The sequence below is a fragment of the Oncorhynchus keta genome, unplaced genomic scaffold (genome assembly GCF_023373465.1).
Source record: "Oncorhynchus keta strain PuntledgeMale-10-30-2019 unplaced genomic scaffold, Oket_V2 Un_contig_462_pilon_pilon, whole genome shotgun sequence".
NCBI lineage: Eukaryota > Metazoa > Chordata > Actinopteri > Salmoniformes > Salmonidae > Oncorhynchus > Oncorhynchus keta.
In genome coordinates, this window is record NW_026287878.1 from 378,546 (window position 1) to 397,256 (window position 18,711).

An 18,711-nucleotide genomic window follows, 5' to 3' on the forward strand; every position below is an offset into this window, starting at 1 on the left:
TAGATCTAGCTGGTCTGTCATAATACAATAGAGACAGTAGATCTAGTTGGTCTGTCATAATATAATAGAGACAGTAGATCTAGCTGGTCTGTCATAATATAATAGAGACAGTAGATCTACCTGGTCTGTCATAGTATAATAGAGACAGTAGATCTAGCTGGTCTGTCATAGTACAATAGAGACATAGAGACAGTAGATCTAGCTGGTCTGTCATAACATAATAGAGACAGTTGATCAAGCTGTTCTGTCATAATATAATAGAGACAGTAGATCTAGCTGTTCTGTCATAGTACAATAGAGACATAGAGACAGTAGATCTAGCTGGTCTGTCATAACATAATAGAGGCAGTAGATCAAGCTGGTCTGTCATAATATAATAGAGACAGTAGATCGAGCTGGTCTGTCAAAATATAATAGAGACAGTAGATCTAGCTGGTCTGTCATAATATAATAGGGACAGTAGATCTAGCTGGTCTGTCATAATATAATAGAGACAGTGTATCTACCAGGTCTGTCATAATATAACAGAGACAGTAGATCTAGCTGGTCTGTCATAATATAACAGAGACAGTAGATCTACCTGGTATGTCAAAATATAATAGAGACAGTAGATCTAGCTGGTCTGTCATATTATAATAGAGACAGTAGATCTAGCTGGTATGTCATAATATAATAGAGATAGTAGATCTACCTGGTCTGTCAAATTAGAAAAGAGACAGTAGATCTAGCTGGTCTGTCATCAAATACTAGACACAGTAGATCTAGCTGGTCTGTCATAATATAATAGAGACAGCAGATCTAGCTAGTCTGTCATAATACAATAGAGACATTAGATCTACCTGGTCTGTCATAGTATAATAGAGACAGTAGATCTAGCTGGTCTGTCATAGTACAATATAGACAGTAGATCTAGTTGCTCTGTCATAATATGAGACAGTATATCTAGCTGGTCTGTCATAATATAATAGAGTAAGTTGATCGAGCTGGTCTGTCATGATATAATAGAGATAGTAGATCTAGCTGGTCTGTCATAATATAATAGAGACAGTAGATCTAGCTGGTCTGTCATAATATAATAGAGACAGTAGATCTACCTGGTCTGTCATAGTACAATAGAGACATAGAGACAGTAGATCTAGCTGGTCTGTCATAACATAATAGAGACAGTAGATCTAGCTGGTCTGTCATAATATAATAGACACAGTAGATCTAGCTGGTCTGTTATAATATAATAGAGACAGTAGATCTAGCTGGTCTGTCATAATACAATAGAGACAGTAGATCTAGCTGGTCTGTCATAATACAATAGAGACAGTAGATTTAGCTGCTCTGTCATACCATAATAGAGACATAGAGACAGTAGATTTAGCTGCTCTGTCATACCATAATAGAGACATAGAGACAGTAGATTTAGCTGGTCTGTCATAATATAATAGAGACAGTATATCTACCTGGTCTGTCATTTTATAATAGAGACAGTAGATCTAGCTGGTCTGTCATAATATAATAGAGACAGTAGATCTAGCTGGTCTGTCAAAATATAATAGAGACAGTAGATCTACCTGGTCTGTCAAAATATAATAGAGACAGTAGATTTAGCTGGTCAGTCATAATATAATAGAGACAGTAGATCTAGCTGGTCTGTCATAATATAATAGAGACAGTAGATCTAGCTGTTATGTCATAGTATAGTAGGGACAGTAGATCTACCTGGTCTGTCAAAATATAATAGAGACAGTAGATCTAGCTGGTCTGTCATAATATAATAGAGACAGTAGATCTACCTGGTCTGTCAAAATATAATAGAGACAGTAGATTTAGTTGGTCTGTCATAATATAATAGAGACACTAGATCTAGCTGGTCTGTCATAATATAATAGAGACAGTAGATCTACCTGGTCTGTCAAAATATAATAGAGACAGTAGATTTAGTTGGTCTGTCATAATATAATAGAGACACTAGATCTAGCTGGTCTGTCATAATATAATAGAGACAGTATATATACCTGGTCTGTCATAATATAATAGAGACAGTATATCTACCTGGTCTGTCATTTTATAATAGAGACAGTAGATCTAGCTGGTCTGTCATAATATAATAGAGACAGTAGATCTAGCTGGTCTGTCATAATATAATAGAGACAGTAGATCTAGCTGGTCTGTCATAGTATAATAGGGACAGTAGATAATATATAATAATAATAATATATGCCATTTAGCAGACGCTTTTATCCAAAGCGACTTACAGTCATGTGTGCATACATTCTACGTATGGGTGGTCCCGGGAATCGAACCCACTACCCTGGCGTTACAAGCGCCATGCTCTACCAACTGAGCTACAGAAGGACCTACCTGGTCTGTCAAAATATAATAGAGACAGTAGATCTAGCTGGTCTGTCATAATATAATAGAAACAGTAGATCTACCTGGTCTGTCAAAATATAATAGAGACAGTAGATCTAGCTGGTCTGTCATAATATAATAGAGACAGTAGATCTACCTGGTCTGTCATTTTATAATAGAGACAGTAGATCTAGCTGGTCTGCTCCATTTTCATAATATAATAGACTGAGACTCATCTCTTCAGTAGATCTAGCTGGTCTGTCATAATATAATAGAGACAGTAGATCTAGCTGGTCTGTCATAGTATAATAGCAAAGACAGTAGATCTACCTGGTCTGTCAAAATATAATAGACAGTAGATCTAGCTATATAAATAAATTTGATTTGATTTGATTTGATTTGATTTGATTTGATCTAGCTGGTCGTCTAAAATCTCTCTCATAATATAATAGAGATAGTAGATCTAGCTGGTCTGTCATATATAATAGAGACAGTAGATCTAGCTCTGGTGTCTGTCATAATATAATAGAGACAGTAGATCTACCTGGTCTGTCAAAATATAATAGAGACAGTAGATTTAGTTGGTCTGTCATAATATAATAGAGACACTAGATCTAGCTGGTCTGTCATAATATAATAGAGACAGTATATCTACCTGGTCTGTCATAATATAATAGAGACAGTATATCGACCTGGTCTGTCATAATATAATAGAGACAGTATATCGACCTGGTCTGTCAAAATATAATAGAGACAGTAGATCTAGCTGGTCTGTCATAATATAATAGAGACAGTAGATCTAGCTGGTCTGTCATATTATAATATAGACAGTAGATCTAACTGGTCTTTTTTAATATAATAGTGACAGTAGATCTAGCTGGTCTGTCATAATATAATAGAGACAGTAGATCTAGCTGGTCTGTCATATTATAATAGAGACAGTAGATCTAGCTGGTATGTCATAATATAATAGGGACAGTAGATCTAGCTGGTCTGTCATAATATAATAGAGACAGTGTATCTACCAGGTCTGTCATAATATAACAGAGACAGTAGATCTAGCTGGTCTGTCATAATACAATAGAGACAGTAGATCTAGTTGGTCTGTCATAATATAATAGAGACAGTAGATCTAGCTGGTCTGTCATAATATAATAGAGACAGTAGATCTACCTGGTCTGTCATAGTATAATAGAGACAGTAGATCTAGCTGGTCTGTCATAGTACAATAGAGACATAGAGACAGTAGATCTAGCTGGTCTGTCATAACATAATAGAGACAGTTGATCAAGCTGTTCTGTCATAATATAATAGAGACAGTAGATCTAGCTGTTCTGCCATAGTACAATAGAGACATAGAGACAGTAGATCTAGCTGGTCTGTCATAACATAATAGAGGCAGTAGATCAAGCTGGTCTGTCATAATATAATAGAGACAGTAGATCGAGCTGGTCTGTCAAAATATAATAGAGACAGTAGATCTAGCTGGTCTGTCATAATATAATAGGGACAGTAGATCTAGCTGGTCTGTCATAATATAATAGAGACAGTGTATCTACCAGGTCTGTCATAATATAACAGAGACAGTAGATCTAGCTGGTCTGTCATAATATAACAGAGACAGTAGATCTACCTGGTATGTCAAAATATAATAGAGACAGTAGATCTAGCTGGTCTGTCATATTATAATAGAGACAGTAGATCTAGCTGGTATGTCATAATATAATAGAGATAGTAGATCTACCTGGTCTGTCAAATTAGAAAAGAGACAGTAGATCTAGCTGGTCTGTCATCAAATACTAGACACAGTAGATCTAGCTGGTCTGTCATAATATAATAGAGACAGCAGATCTAGCTAGTCTGTCATAATACAATAGAGACATTAGATCTACCTGGTCTGTCATAGTATAATAGAGACAGTAGATCTAGCTGGTCTGTCATAGTACAATATAGACAGTAGATCTAGTTGCTCTGTCATAATATGAGACAGTATATCTAGCTGGTCTGTCATAATATAATAGAGTAAGTTGATCGAGCTGGTCTGTCATGATATAATAGAGATAGTAGATCTAGCTGGTCTGTCATAATATAATAGAGACAGTAGATCTAGCTGGTCTGTCATAATATAATAGAGACAGTAGATCTACCTGGTCTGTCATAGTACAATAGAGACATAGAGACAGTAGATCTAGCTGGTCTGTCATAACATAATAGAGACAGTAGATCTAGCTGGTCTGTCATAATATAATAGACACAGTAGATCTAGCTGGTCTGTTATAATATAATAGAGACAGTAGATCTAGCTGGTCTGTCATAATACAATAGAGACAGTAGATCTAGCTGGTCTGTCATAATACAATAGAGACAGTAGATTTAGCTGCTCTGTCATACCATAATAGAGACATAGAGATAGTAGATTTAGCTGCTCTGTCATACCATAATAGAGACATAGAGACAGTAGATTTAGCTGGTCTGTCATAATATAATAGAGACAGTATATCTACCTGGTCTGTCATTTTATAATAGAGACAGTAGATCTAGCTGGTCTGTCATAATATAATAGAGACAGTAGATCTAGCTGGTCTGTCAAAATATAATAGAGACAGTAGATCTACCTGGTCTGTCAAAATATAATAGAGACAGTAGATTTAGCTGGTCTGTCATAATATAATAGAGACAGTAGATCTAGCTGGTCTGTCATAATATAATAGAGACAGTAGATCTAGCTGTTATGTCATAGTATAGTAGGGACAGTAGATCTACCTGGTCTGTCAAAATATAATAGAGACAGTAGATCTAGCTGGTCTGTCATAATATAATAGAGACAGTAGATCTACCTGGTCTGTCAAAATATAATAGAGACAGTAGATTTAGTTGGTCTGTCATAATATAATAGAGACACTAGATCTAGCTGGTCTGTCATAATATAATAGAGACAGTAGATCTACCTGGTCTGTCAAAATATAATAGAGACAGTAGATTTAGTTGGTCTGTCATAATATAATAGAGACACTAGATCTAGCTGGTCTGTCATAATATAATAGAGACAGTATATATACCTGGTCTGTCATAATATAATAGAGACAGTATATCTACCTGGTCTGTCATTTTATAATAGAGACAGTAGATCTAGCTGGTCTGTCATAATATAATAGAGACAGTAGATCTAGCTGGTCTGTCATAATATAATAGAGACAGTAGATCTAGCTGGTCTGTCATAGTATAATAGGGACAGTAGATCTACCTGGTCTGTCAAAATATAATAGAGACAGTAGATCTAGCTGGTCTGTCATAATATAATAGAAACAGTAGATCTACCTGGTCTGTCAAAATATAATAGAGACAGTAGATCTAGCTGGTCTGTGATAATACAATAGAGACAGTAGATCTAGCTGGTCTGTCATAATACAATAGGGACAGTAGATTTAGCTGCTCTGTCATACCATAATAGAGACATAGAGACAGTAGATTTAGCTGGTCTGTCATAATATAATAGAGACAGTAGATCTAGCTGGTCTGTCATAATATAATAGAGACAGTAGATCTACCTGGTCTGTCATTTTATAATAGAGACAGTAGATCTAGCTGGTCTGTCATAATATAATAGAGATAGTAGATCTAGCTGGTCTGTCATAATATAATAGAGACAGTAGATCTAGCTGGTCTGTCATAGTATAATAGAGACAGTAGATCTACCTGGTCTGTCAAAATATAATAGACAGTAGATCTAGCTGGTCTGTCATAATATAATAGAGACAGTAGATCTACCTGGTCTGTCAAAATATAATAGAGACAGTAGATTTAGTTGGTCTGTCATAATATAATAGAGACACTAGATCTAGCTGGTCTGTCATAATATAATAGAGACAGTATATCTACCTGGTCTGTCATAATATAATAGAGACAGTATATCGACCTGGTCTGTCATAATATAATAGAGACAGTATATCGACCTGGTCTGTCATAATACAGAAGAGACAGTAGATCTAGCTGATCTGTCATAATATAATAGACACAGTAGATCTACCTGGTCTGTCAAAATATAATAGAGACAGTAGATTTAGTTGGTCTGTCATAATATAATAGAGACACTAGATCTAGCTGGTCTGTCATAATATAATAGAGACAGTATATATACCTGGTCTGTCATAATATAATAGAGACAGTATATCTACCTGGTCTGTCATTTTATAATAGAGACAGTAGATCTAGCTGGTCTGTCATAATACAATAGAGACAGTAGATTTAGCTGCTCTGTCATACCATAATAGAGACATAGAGACAGTAGATTTAGCTGCTCTGTCATACCATAATAGAGACATAGAGACAGTAGCTGGTCTGTCATAATATAATAGAGACAGTATATCTACCTGGTCTGTCATTTTATAATAGAGACAATAGATCTAGCTGGTCTGTCATAATATAATAGAGACAGTAGATCTAGCTGGTCTGTCATAATATAATAGAGACAGTAGATCTAGCTGGTCTGTCATAGTATAATAGGGACAGTAGATCTACCTGGTCTGTCATTTTATAATAGAGACAGTAGATCTAGCTGGTCTGTCATAATATAATAGAGACAGTAGATCTAGCTGGTCTGTCATTATATAATAGAGACAGTAGATCTAGCTGGTCTGTCATAGTATAATAGGGACAGTAGATCTACCTGGTCTGTCAAAATATAATAGAGACAGTAGATCTAGCTGGTCTGTCATAATATAATAGAGACAGTAGATCTACCTGGTCTGTCAAAATATAATAGAGACAGTAGATTTAGTTGGTCTGTCATAATATAATAGAGACACTAGATCTACCTGGTCTGTCATTTTATAATAGAGACAGTAGATCTAGCTGGTCTGTCATAATATAATAGAGACAGTAGATCTAGCTGGTCTGTCATAATATAATAGAGACAGTATTTCTACCTGGTCTGTCATTTTATAATAGAGACAGTAGATCGAGCTGGTCTGTCATAATATAATAGAGACAGTAGATCTAGCTGGTCTGTCATTATATAATAGAGACAGTAGATCTAGCTGGTCTGTCATAATATAATAGAGACAGTAGATCTACCTGGTCTGTCATTTTATAATAGAGACAGTAGATCTAGCTGGTCTGTCATAATATAATAGAGATAGTAGATCTAGCTGGTCTGTCATAATATAATAGAGACAGTAGATCTAGCTGGTCTGTCATAGTATAATAGAGACAGTAGATCTACCTGGTCTGTCAAAATATAATAGACAGTAGATCTAGCTGGTCTGTCATAATATAATAGAGACAGTAGATCTACCTGGTCTGTCAAAATATAATAGAGACAGTAGATTTAGTTGGTCTGTCATAATATAATAGAGACACTAGATCTAGCTGGTCTGTCATAATATAATAGAGACAGTATATATACCTGGTCTGTCATAATATAATAGAGACAGTATATCTACCTGGTCTGTCATTTTATAATAGAGACAGTAGATCTAGCTGGTCTGTCATAATACAATAGAGACAGTAGATTTAGCTGCTCTGTCATACCATAATAGAGACATAGAGACAGTAGATTTAGCTGCTCTGTCATACCATAATAGAGACATAGAGACAGTAGCTGGTCTGTCATAATATAATAGAGACAGTATATCTACCTGGTCTGTCATTTTATAATAGAGACAATAGATCTAGCTGGTCTGTCATAATATAATAGAGACAGTAGATCTAGCTGGTCTGTCATAATATAATAGAGACAGTAGATCTAGCTGGTCTGTCATAGTATAATAGGGACAGTAGATCTACCTGGTCTGTCATTTTATAATAGAGACAGTAGATCTAGCTGGTCTGTCATAATATAATAGAGACAGTAGATCTAGCTGGTCTGTCATTATATAATAGAGACAGTAGATCTAGCTGGTCTGTCATAGTATAATAGGGACAGTAGATCTACCTGGTCTGTCAAAATATAATAGAGACAGTAGATCTAGCTGGTCTGTCATAATATAATAGAGACAGTAGATCTAGCTGGTCTGTCAAAATATAATAGAGACAGTAGATTTAGTTGGTCTGTCATAATATAATAGAGACACTAGATCTACCTGGTCTGTCATTTTATAATAGAGACAGTAGATCTAGCTGGTCTGTCATAATATAATAGAGACAGTAGATCTAGCTGGTCTGTCATAATATAATAGAGACAGTATTTCTACCTGGTCTGTCATTTTATAATAGAGACAGTAGATCGAGCTGGTCTGTCATAATATAATAGAGACAGTAGATCTAGCTGGTCTGTCATTATATAATAGAGACAGTAGATCTAGCTGGTCTGTCATAGTATAATAGGGACAGTAGATCTACCTGGTCTGTCAAAATATAATAGAGACAGTAGATCTAGCTGGTCTGTCATAATATAATAGAGACAGTAGATCTACCTGGTCTGTCAAAATATAATAGAGACAGTAGATTTAGTTGGTCTGTCATAATATAATAGAGACACTAGATCTACCTGGTCTGTCATTTTATAATAGAGACAGTAGATCTAGCTGGTCTGTCATAATATAATAGAGACAGTAGATCTAGCTGGTCTGTCATAATATAATAGAGACAGTATTTCTACCTGGTCTGTCATTTTATAATAGAGACAGTAGATCGAGCTGGTCTGTCATAATATAATAGAGACAGTAGATCTAGCTGGTCTGTCATAATATAATAGAGACAGTAGATCTAGCTGGTCTGTCATAGTATAATAGGGACAGTAGATCTACCTGGTCTGTCAAAATATAATAGAGACAGTAGATTTAGTTGGTCTGTCATAATATAATAGAGACAGTAGATCTAGCTGGTCTGTCATAGTATAATAGGGACAGTAGATCTAGCTGGTCTGTCATAGTATAATAGAGACAGTAGATCTACCTGGTCTGTCAAAATATAATAGACAGTAGATCTAGCTGGTCTGTCATAATATAATAGAGACAGTAGATCTACCTGGTCTGTCAAAATATAATAGAGACAGTAGATTTAGTTGGTCTGTCATAATATAATAGAGACACTAGATCTAGCTGGTCTGTCATAATATAATAGAGACAGTATATCTACCTGGTCTGTCATAATATAATAGAGACAGTATATCGACCTGGTCTGTCATAATATAATAGAGACAGTATATCGACCTGGTCTGTCATAATACAGAAGAGACAGTAGATCTAGCTGATCTGTCATAATATAATAGACACAGTAGATCTACCTGGTCTGTCAAAATATAATAGAGACAGTAGATTTAGTTGGTCTGTCATAATATAATAGAGACACTAGATCTAGCTGGTCTGTCATAATATAATAGAGACAGTATATATACCTGGTCTGTCATAATATAATAGAGACAGTATATCTACCTGGTCTGTCATTTTATAATAGAGACAGTAGATCTAGCTGGTCTGTCATAATACAATAGAGACAGTAGATTTAGCTGCTCTGTCATACCATAATAGAGACATAGAGACAGTAGATTTAGCTGCTCTGTCATACCATAATAGAGACATAGAGACAGTAGCTGGTCTGTCATAATATAATAGAGACAGTATATCTACCTGGTCTGTCATTTTATAATAGAGACAATAGATCTAGCTGGTCTGTCATAATATAATAGAGACAGTAGATCTAGCTGGTCTGTCATGATATAATAGAGACAGTAGATCTAGCTGGTCTGTCATTATATAATAGAGACAGTAGATCTAGCTGGTCTGTCATAGTATAATAGGGACAGTAGATCTACCTGGTCTGTCAAAATATAATAGAGACAGTAGATCTAGCTGGTCTGTCATAATATAATAGAGACAGTAGATCTACCTGGTCTGTCAAAATATAATAGAGACAGTAGATTTAGTTGGTCTGTCATAATATAATAGAGACACTAGATCTACCTGGTCTGTCATTTTATAATAGAGACAGTAGATCTAGCTGGTCTGTCATAATATAATAGAGACAGTAGATCTAGCTGGTCTGTCATAATATAATAGAGACAGTATTTCTACCTGGTCTGTCATTTTATAATAGAGACAGTAGATCGAGCTGGTCTGTCATAATATAATAGAGACAGTAGATCTAGCTGGTCTGTCATAATATAATAGAGACAGTAGATCTAGCTGGTCTGTCATAGTATAATAGGGACAGTAGATCTACCTGGTCTGTCAAAATATAATAGAGACAGTAGATTTAGTTGGTCTGTCATAATATAATAGAGACAGTAGATCTAGCTGGTCTGTCATAGTATAATAGGGACAGTAGATCTAGCTGGTCTGTCATAATATAATAGACACAGTAGATCTGGCTGGTCTGTCATAATATAATAGAGACAGTATATCTACCTGGTCTGTCATTTTATAATAGAGACAGTAGATCTAGCTGGTCTGTCATAATACAATAGAGACAGTAGATTTAGCTGCTCTGTCATACCATAATAGAGACATAGAGACAGTAGATTTAGCTGCTCTGTCATACCATAATAGAGACATAGAGACAGTAGCTGGTCTGTCATAATATAATAGAGACAGTATATCTACCTGGTCTGTCATTTTATAATAGAGACAATAGATCTAGCTGGTCTGTCATAATATAATAGAGACAGTAGATCTAGCTGGTCTGTCATAATATAATAGAGACAGTAGATCTAGCTGGTCTGTCATAGTATAATAGGGACAGTAGATCTACCTGGTCTGTCATTTTATAATAGAGACAGTAGATCTAGCTGGTCTGTCATAATATAATAGAGACAGTAGATCTAGCTGGTCTGTCATTATATAATAGAGACAGTAGATCTAGCTGGTCTGTCATAGTATAATAGGGACAGTAGATCTACCTGGTCTGTCAAAATATAATAGAGACAGTAGATCTAGCTGGTCTGTCATAATATAATAGAGACAGTAGATCTACCTGGTCTGTCAAAATATAATAGAGACAGTAGATTTAGTTGGTCTGTCATAATATAATAGAGACACTAGATCTACCTGGTCTGTCATTTTATAATAGAGACAGTAGATCTAGCTGGTCTGTCATAATATAATAGAGACAGTAGATCTAGCTGGTCTGTCATAATATAATAGAGACAGTATTTCTACCTGGTCTGTCATTTTATAATAGAGACAGTAGATCGAGCTGGTCTGTCATAATATAATAGAGACAGTAGATCTAGCTGGTCTGTCATAATATAATAGAGACAGTAGATCTAGCTGGTCTGTCATAGTATAATAGGGACAGTAGATCTACCTGGTCTGTCAAAATATAATAGAGACAGTAGATTTAGTTGGTCTGTCATAATATAATAGAGACAGTAGATCTAGCTGGTCTGTCATAGTATAATAGGGACAGTAGATCTAGCTGGTCTGTCATAATGTCATATTATAATTGAGACAATAGATCTAGCTGGTCTGTCATAATATAATAGAGACAGTAGATCTAGCCGGTCTGTCATATTATAATAGAGACAGTAGATCTAGCTGGTCTGTCATAATACAATAGCGAGAATAGATCTAGCTGGTCTGTCATTTTATAATGGAGTCGGTATATCTACCTGGTCTCTCATAATATAATATAATAGCTGGTCTGTCATAATACAATAGAGACAGTAGATCTAGCTGGTCTGTCATAATATAATACAGTAATCTAGCTGGTCTGTCATAATATAATAGAGACAGTAGATCTGGCTGGTCTGTCATAATATAATAGAGACAGTATATCTACCTGGTCTGTCATACCATAATAGTCATAATACAATAGAGACAGTAGATTTAGCTGCTCTGTCATACCATAATAGAGACATAGAGACAGTAGATTTAGCTGCTCTGTAGCTGGTCTGTCATAATATAATAGAGACAGTATATCTACCTGGTCTGTCATTTTATAATAGAGACAGTAGATCGAGCTGGTCTGTCATAATATAATAGAGACAGTAGATCTAGCTGGTCTGTCATAATATAATAGAGACATTAGATCTAGCTGGTCTGTCATAGTATAATAGGGACAGTAGATCTACCTGGTCTGTCAAAATATAATAGAGACAGTAGATTTAGTTGGTCTGTCATAATATAATAGAGACAGTAGATCTAGCTGGTCTGTCATAGTATAATAGGGACAGTAGATCTAGCTGGTCTGTCATAATATAATAGACACAGTAGATCTGGCTGGTCTGTCATAATATAATAGAGACAGTATATCTACCTGGTCTGTCATTTTATAATAGAGACAGTAGATCTAGCTGGTCTGTCATAATACAATAGAGACAGTAGATCTAGCTGCTCTGTCATACCATAATAGAGACATAGAGACAGTAGATTTAGCTGCTCTGTCATACCATAATAGAGACATAGAGACAGTAGCTGGTCTGTCATAATATAATAGAGACAGTATATCTACCTGGTCTGTCATTTTATAATAGAGACAATAGATCTAGCTGGTCTGTCATAATATAATAGAGACAGTAGATCTAGCTGGTCTGTCATAATATAATAGAGACAGTAGATCTAGCTGGTCTGTCATAGTATAATAGGGACAGTAGATCTACCTGGTCTGTCATTTTATAATAGAGACAGGAGATCTAGCTGGTCTGTCATAATATAATAGAGACAGTAGATCTAGCTGGTCTGTCATTATATAATAGAGACAGTAGATCTAGCTGGTCTGTCATAGTATAATAGGGACAGTAGATCTACCTGGTCTGTCAAAATATAATAGAGACAGTAGATCTAGCTGGTCTGTCATAATATAATAGAGACAGTAGATCTACCTGGTCTGTCAAAATATAATAGAGACAGTAGATTTAGTTGGTCTGTCGTAATATAATAGAGACACTAGATCTACCTGGTCTGTCATTTTATAATAGAGACAGTAGATCTAGCTGGTCTGTCATAATATAATAGAGACAGTAGATCTAGCTGGTCTGTCATAATATAATAGAGACAGTATTTCTACCTGGTCTGTCATTTTATAATAGAGACAGTAGATCGAGCTGGTCTGTCATAATATAATAGAGACAGTAGATCTAGCTGGTCTGTCATAATATAATAGAGACAGTAGATCTAGCTGGTCTGTCATAGTATAATAGGGACAGTAGATCTACCTGGTCTGTCAAAATATAATAGAGACAGTAGATTTAGTTGGTCTGTCATAATATAATAGAGACAGTAGATCTAGCTGGTCTGTCATAGTATAATAGGGACAGTAGATCTAGCTGGTCTGTCATAATATAATAGACACAGTAGATCTGGCTGGTCTGTCATAATATAATAGAGACAGTATATCTACCTGGTCTGTCATTTTATAATAGAGACAGTAGATCTAGCTGGTCTGTCATAATACAATAGAGACAGTAGATTTAGCTGCTCTGTCATACCATAATAGAGACATAGAGACAGTAGATTTAGCTGCTCTGTCATACCATAATAGAGACATAGAGACAGTAGCTGGTCTGTCATAATATAATAGAGACACTAGATCTACCTGGTCTGTCATTTTATAATAGAGACAGTAGATCTAGCTGGTCTGTCATAATATAATAGAGACAGTAGATCTAGCTGGTCTGTCATAATATAATAGAGACAGTATTTCTACCTGGTCTGTCATTTTATAATAGAGACAGTAGATCGAGCTGGTCTGTCATAATATAATAGAGACAGTAGATCTAGCTGGTCTGTCATAATATAATAGAGACAGTAGATCTAGCTGGTCTGTCATAGTATAATAGGGACAGTAGATCTACCTGGTCTGTCAAAATATAATAGAGACAGTAGATTTAGTTGGTCTGTCATAATATAATAGAGACAGTAGATCTAGCTGGTCTGTCATAGTATAATAGGGACAGTAGATCTAGCTGGTCTGTCATAATGTCATATTATAATTGAGACAATAGATCTAGCTGGTCTGTCATAATATAATAGAGACAGTAGATCTAGCCGGTCTGTCATATTATAATAGAGACAGTAGATCTAGCTGGTCTGTCATAATACAATAGCGAGAATAGATCTAGCTGGTCTGTCATTTTATAATGGAGTCGGTATATCTACCTGGTCTCTCATAATATAATAGAGACAGTAAATCTAGCTGGTCTGTCATAATACAATAGAGACAGTAGATCTAGCTGGTCTGTCATAATATAATAGACAGTAGATCTAGCTGGTCTGTCATAATATAATAGACACAGTAGATCTGGCTGGTCTGTCATAATATAATAGAGACAGTATATCTACCTGGTCTGTCATTTTATAATAGAGACAGTAGATCTAGCTGGTCTGTCATAATACAATAGAGACAGTAGATTTAGCTGCTCTGTCATACCATAATAGAGACATAGAGACAGTAGATTTAGCTGCTCTGTCATACCATAATAGAGACATAGAGACAGTAGCTGGTCTGTCATAATATAATAGAGACAGTATATCTACCTGGTCTGTCATTTTATAATAGAGACAATAGATCTAGCTGGTCTGTCATAATATAATAGAGACAGTAGATCTAGCTGGTCTGTCATAATATAATAGAGACAGTAGATCTAGCTGGTCTGTCATAGTATAATAGGGACAGTAGATCTACCTGGTCTGTCATTTTATAATAGAGACAGTAGATCTAGCTGGTCTGTCATAATATAATAGAGACAGTAGATCTAGCTGGTCTGTCATTATATAATAGAGACAGTAGATCTAGCTGGTCTGTCATAGTATAATAGGGACAGTAGATCTACCTGGTCTGTCAAAATATAATAGAGACAGTAGATCTAGCTGGTCTGTCATAATATAATAGAGACAGTAGATCTACCTGGTCTGTCAAAATATAATAGAGACAGTAGATTTAGTTGGTCTGTCATAATATAATAGAGACACTAGATCTACCTGGTCTGTCATTTTATAATAGAGACAGTAGATCTAGCTGGTCTGTCATAATATAATAGAGACAGTAGATCTAGCTGGTCTGTCATAATATAATAGAGACAGTATTTCTACCTGGTCTGTCATTTTATAATAGAGACAGTAGATCGAGCTGGTCTGTCATAATATAATAGAGACAGTATATCTACCTGGTCTGTCATTTTATAATAGAGACAGTAGATCTAGCTGGTCTGTCATAATACAATAGAGACAGTAGATCTAGCTGGTCTGTCATAGTATAATAGGGACAGTAGATCTAGCTGGTCTGTCATAATATAATAGACACAGTAGATCTGGCTGGTCTGTCATAATATAATAGAGACAGTATATCTACCTGGTCTGTCATTTTATAATAGAGACAGTAGATCTAGCTGGTCTGTCATAATACAATAGAGACAGTAGATTTAGCTGCTCTGTCATACCATAATAGAGACATAGAGACAGTAGATTTAGCTGCTCTGTCATACCATAATAGAGACATAGAGACAGTAGCTGGTCTGTCATAATATAATAGAGACAGTATATCTACCTGGTCTGTCATTTTATAATAGAGACAATAGATCTAGCTGGTCTGTCATAATATAATAGAGACAGTAGATCTAGCTGGTCTGTCATAATATAATAGAGACAGTAGATCTAGCTGGTCTGTCATAGTATAATAGGGACAGTAGATCTACCTGGTCTGTCATTTTATAATAGAGACAGTAGATCTAGCTGGTCTGTCATAATATAATAGAGACAGTAGATCTAGCTGGTCTGTCATTATATAATAGAGACAGTAGATCTAGCTGGTCTGTCATAGTATAATAGGGACAGTAGATCTACCTGGTCTGTCAAAATATAATAGAGACAGTAGATCTAGCTGGTCTGTCATAATATAATAGAGACAGTAGATCTACCTGGTCTGTCAAAATATAATAGAGACAGTAGATTTAGTTGGTCTGTCATAATATAATAGAGACACTAGATCTACCTGGTCTGTCATTTTATAATAGAGACAGTAGATCTAGCTGGTCTGTCATAATATAATAGAGACAGTAGATCTAGCTGGTCTGTCATAATATAATAGAGACAGTATTTCTACCTGGTCTGTCATTTTATAATAGAGACAGTAGATCGAGCTGGTCTGTCATAATATAATAGAGACAGTAGATCTAGCTGGTCTGTCATAATATAATAGAGACAGTAGATCTAGCTGGTCTGTCATAGTATAATAGGGACAGTAGATCTACCTGGTCTGTCAAAATATAATAGAGACAGTAGATTTAGTTGGTCTGTCATAATATAATCGAGACAGTAGATCTAGCTGGTCTGTCATAGTATAATAGGGACAGTAGATCTAGCTGGTCTGTCATAATATAATAGACACAGTAGATCTGGCTGGTCTGTCATAATATAATAGAGACAGTATATCTACCTGGTCTGTCATTTTATAATAGAGACAGTAGATCTAGCTGGTCTGTCATAATACAATAGAGACAGTAGATTTAGCTGCTCTGTCATACCATAATAGAGACATAGAGACAGTAGATTTAGCTGCTCTGTCATACCATAATAGAGACATAGAGACAGTAGCTGGTCTGTCATAATATAATAGAGACAGTATATCTACCTGGTCTGTCATTTTATAATAGAGACAATAGATCTAGCTGGTCTGTCATAATATAATAGAGACAGTAGATCTAGCTGGTCTGTCATAATATAATAGAGACAGTAGATCTAGCTGGTCTGTCATAGTATAATAGGGACAGTAGATCTACCTGGTCTGTCATTTTTATAATAGAGACAGTAGATCTAGCTGGTCTGTCATAATATAATAGAGACAGTAGATCTAGCTGGTCTGTCATTATATAATAGAGACAGTAGATCTAGCTGGTCTGTCATAGTATAATAGGGACAGTAGATCTACCTGGTCTGTCAAAATATAATAGAGACAGTAGATCTAGCTGGTCTGTCATAATATAATAGAGACAGTAGATCTACCTGGTCTGTCAAAATATAATAGAGACAGTAGATTTAGTTGGTCTGTCATAATATAATAGAGACACTAGATCTACCTGGTCTGTCATTTTATAATAGAGACAGTAGATCTAGCTGGTCTGTCATAATATAATAGAGACAGTAGATCTAGCTGGTCTGTCATAATATAATAGAGACAGTATTTCTACCTGGTCTGTCATTTTATAATAGAGACAGTAGATCGAGCTGGTCTGTCATAATATAATAGAGACAGTATATCTACCTGGTCTGTCATTTTATAATAGAGACAGTAGATCTAGCTGGTCTGTCATAATACAATAGAGACAGTAGATCTAGCTGGTCTGTCATAGTATAATAGGGACAGTAGATCTAGCTGGTCTGTCATAATATAATAGACACAGTAGATCTGGCTGGTCTGTCATAATATAATAGAGACAGTATATCTACCTGGTCTGTCATTTTATAATAGAGACAGTAGATCTAGCTGGTCTGTCATAATACAATAGAGACAGTAGATTTAGCTGCTCTGTCATACCATAATAGAGACATAGAGACAGTAGATTTAGCTGCTCTGTCATACCATAATAGAGACATAGAGACAGTAGCTGGTCTGTCATAATATAATAGAGACAGTATATCTACCTGGTCTGTCATTTTATAATAGAGACAATAGATCTAGCTGGTCTGTCATAATATAATAGAGACAGTAGATCTAGCTGGTCTGTCATAATATAATAGAGACAGTAGATCTAGCTGGTCTGTCATAGTATAATAGGGACAGTAGATCTACCTGGTCTGTCATTTTATAATAGAGACAGTAGATCTAGCTGGTCTGTCATAATATAATAGAGACAGTAGATCTAGCTGGTCTGTCATTATATAATAGAGACAGTAGATCTAGCTGGTCTGTCATAGTATAATAGGGACAGTAGATCTACCTGGTCTGTCAAAATATAATAGAGACAGTAGATCTAGCTGGTCTGTCATAATATAATAGAGACAGTAGATCTACCTGGTCTGTCAAAATATAATAGAGACAGTAGATTTAGTTGGTCTGTCATAATATAATAGAGACACTAGATCTACCTGGTCTGTCATTTTATAATAGAGACAGTAGATCTAGCTGGTCTGTCATAATATAATAGAGACAGTAGATCTAGCTGGTCTGTCATAATATAATAGAGACAGTATTTCTACCTGGTCTGTCATTTTATAATAGAGACAGTAGATCTAGCTGGTCTGTCATAATATAATAGAGACAGTAGATCTAGCTGGTCTGTCATAATATAATAGAGACAGTAGATCTAGCTGGTCTGTCATAGTATAATAGAGACAGTAGATCTACCTGGTCTGTCAAAATATAATAGAGACAGTAGATTTAGCTGGTCTGTCATAATATAATAGAGACAGTAGATCTAGCTGGTCTGTCATAGTATAATAGGGACAGTAGATCTAGCTGGTCTGTCATAATATAATAGAGACAGTAGATCTAGCT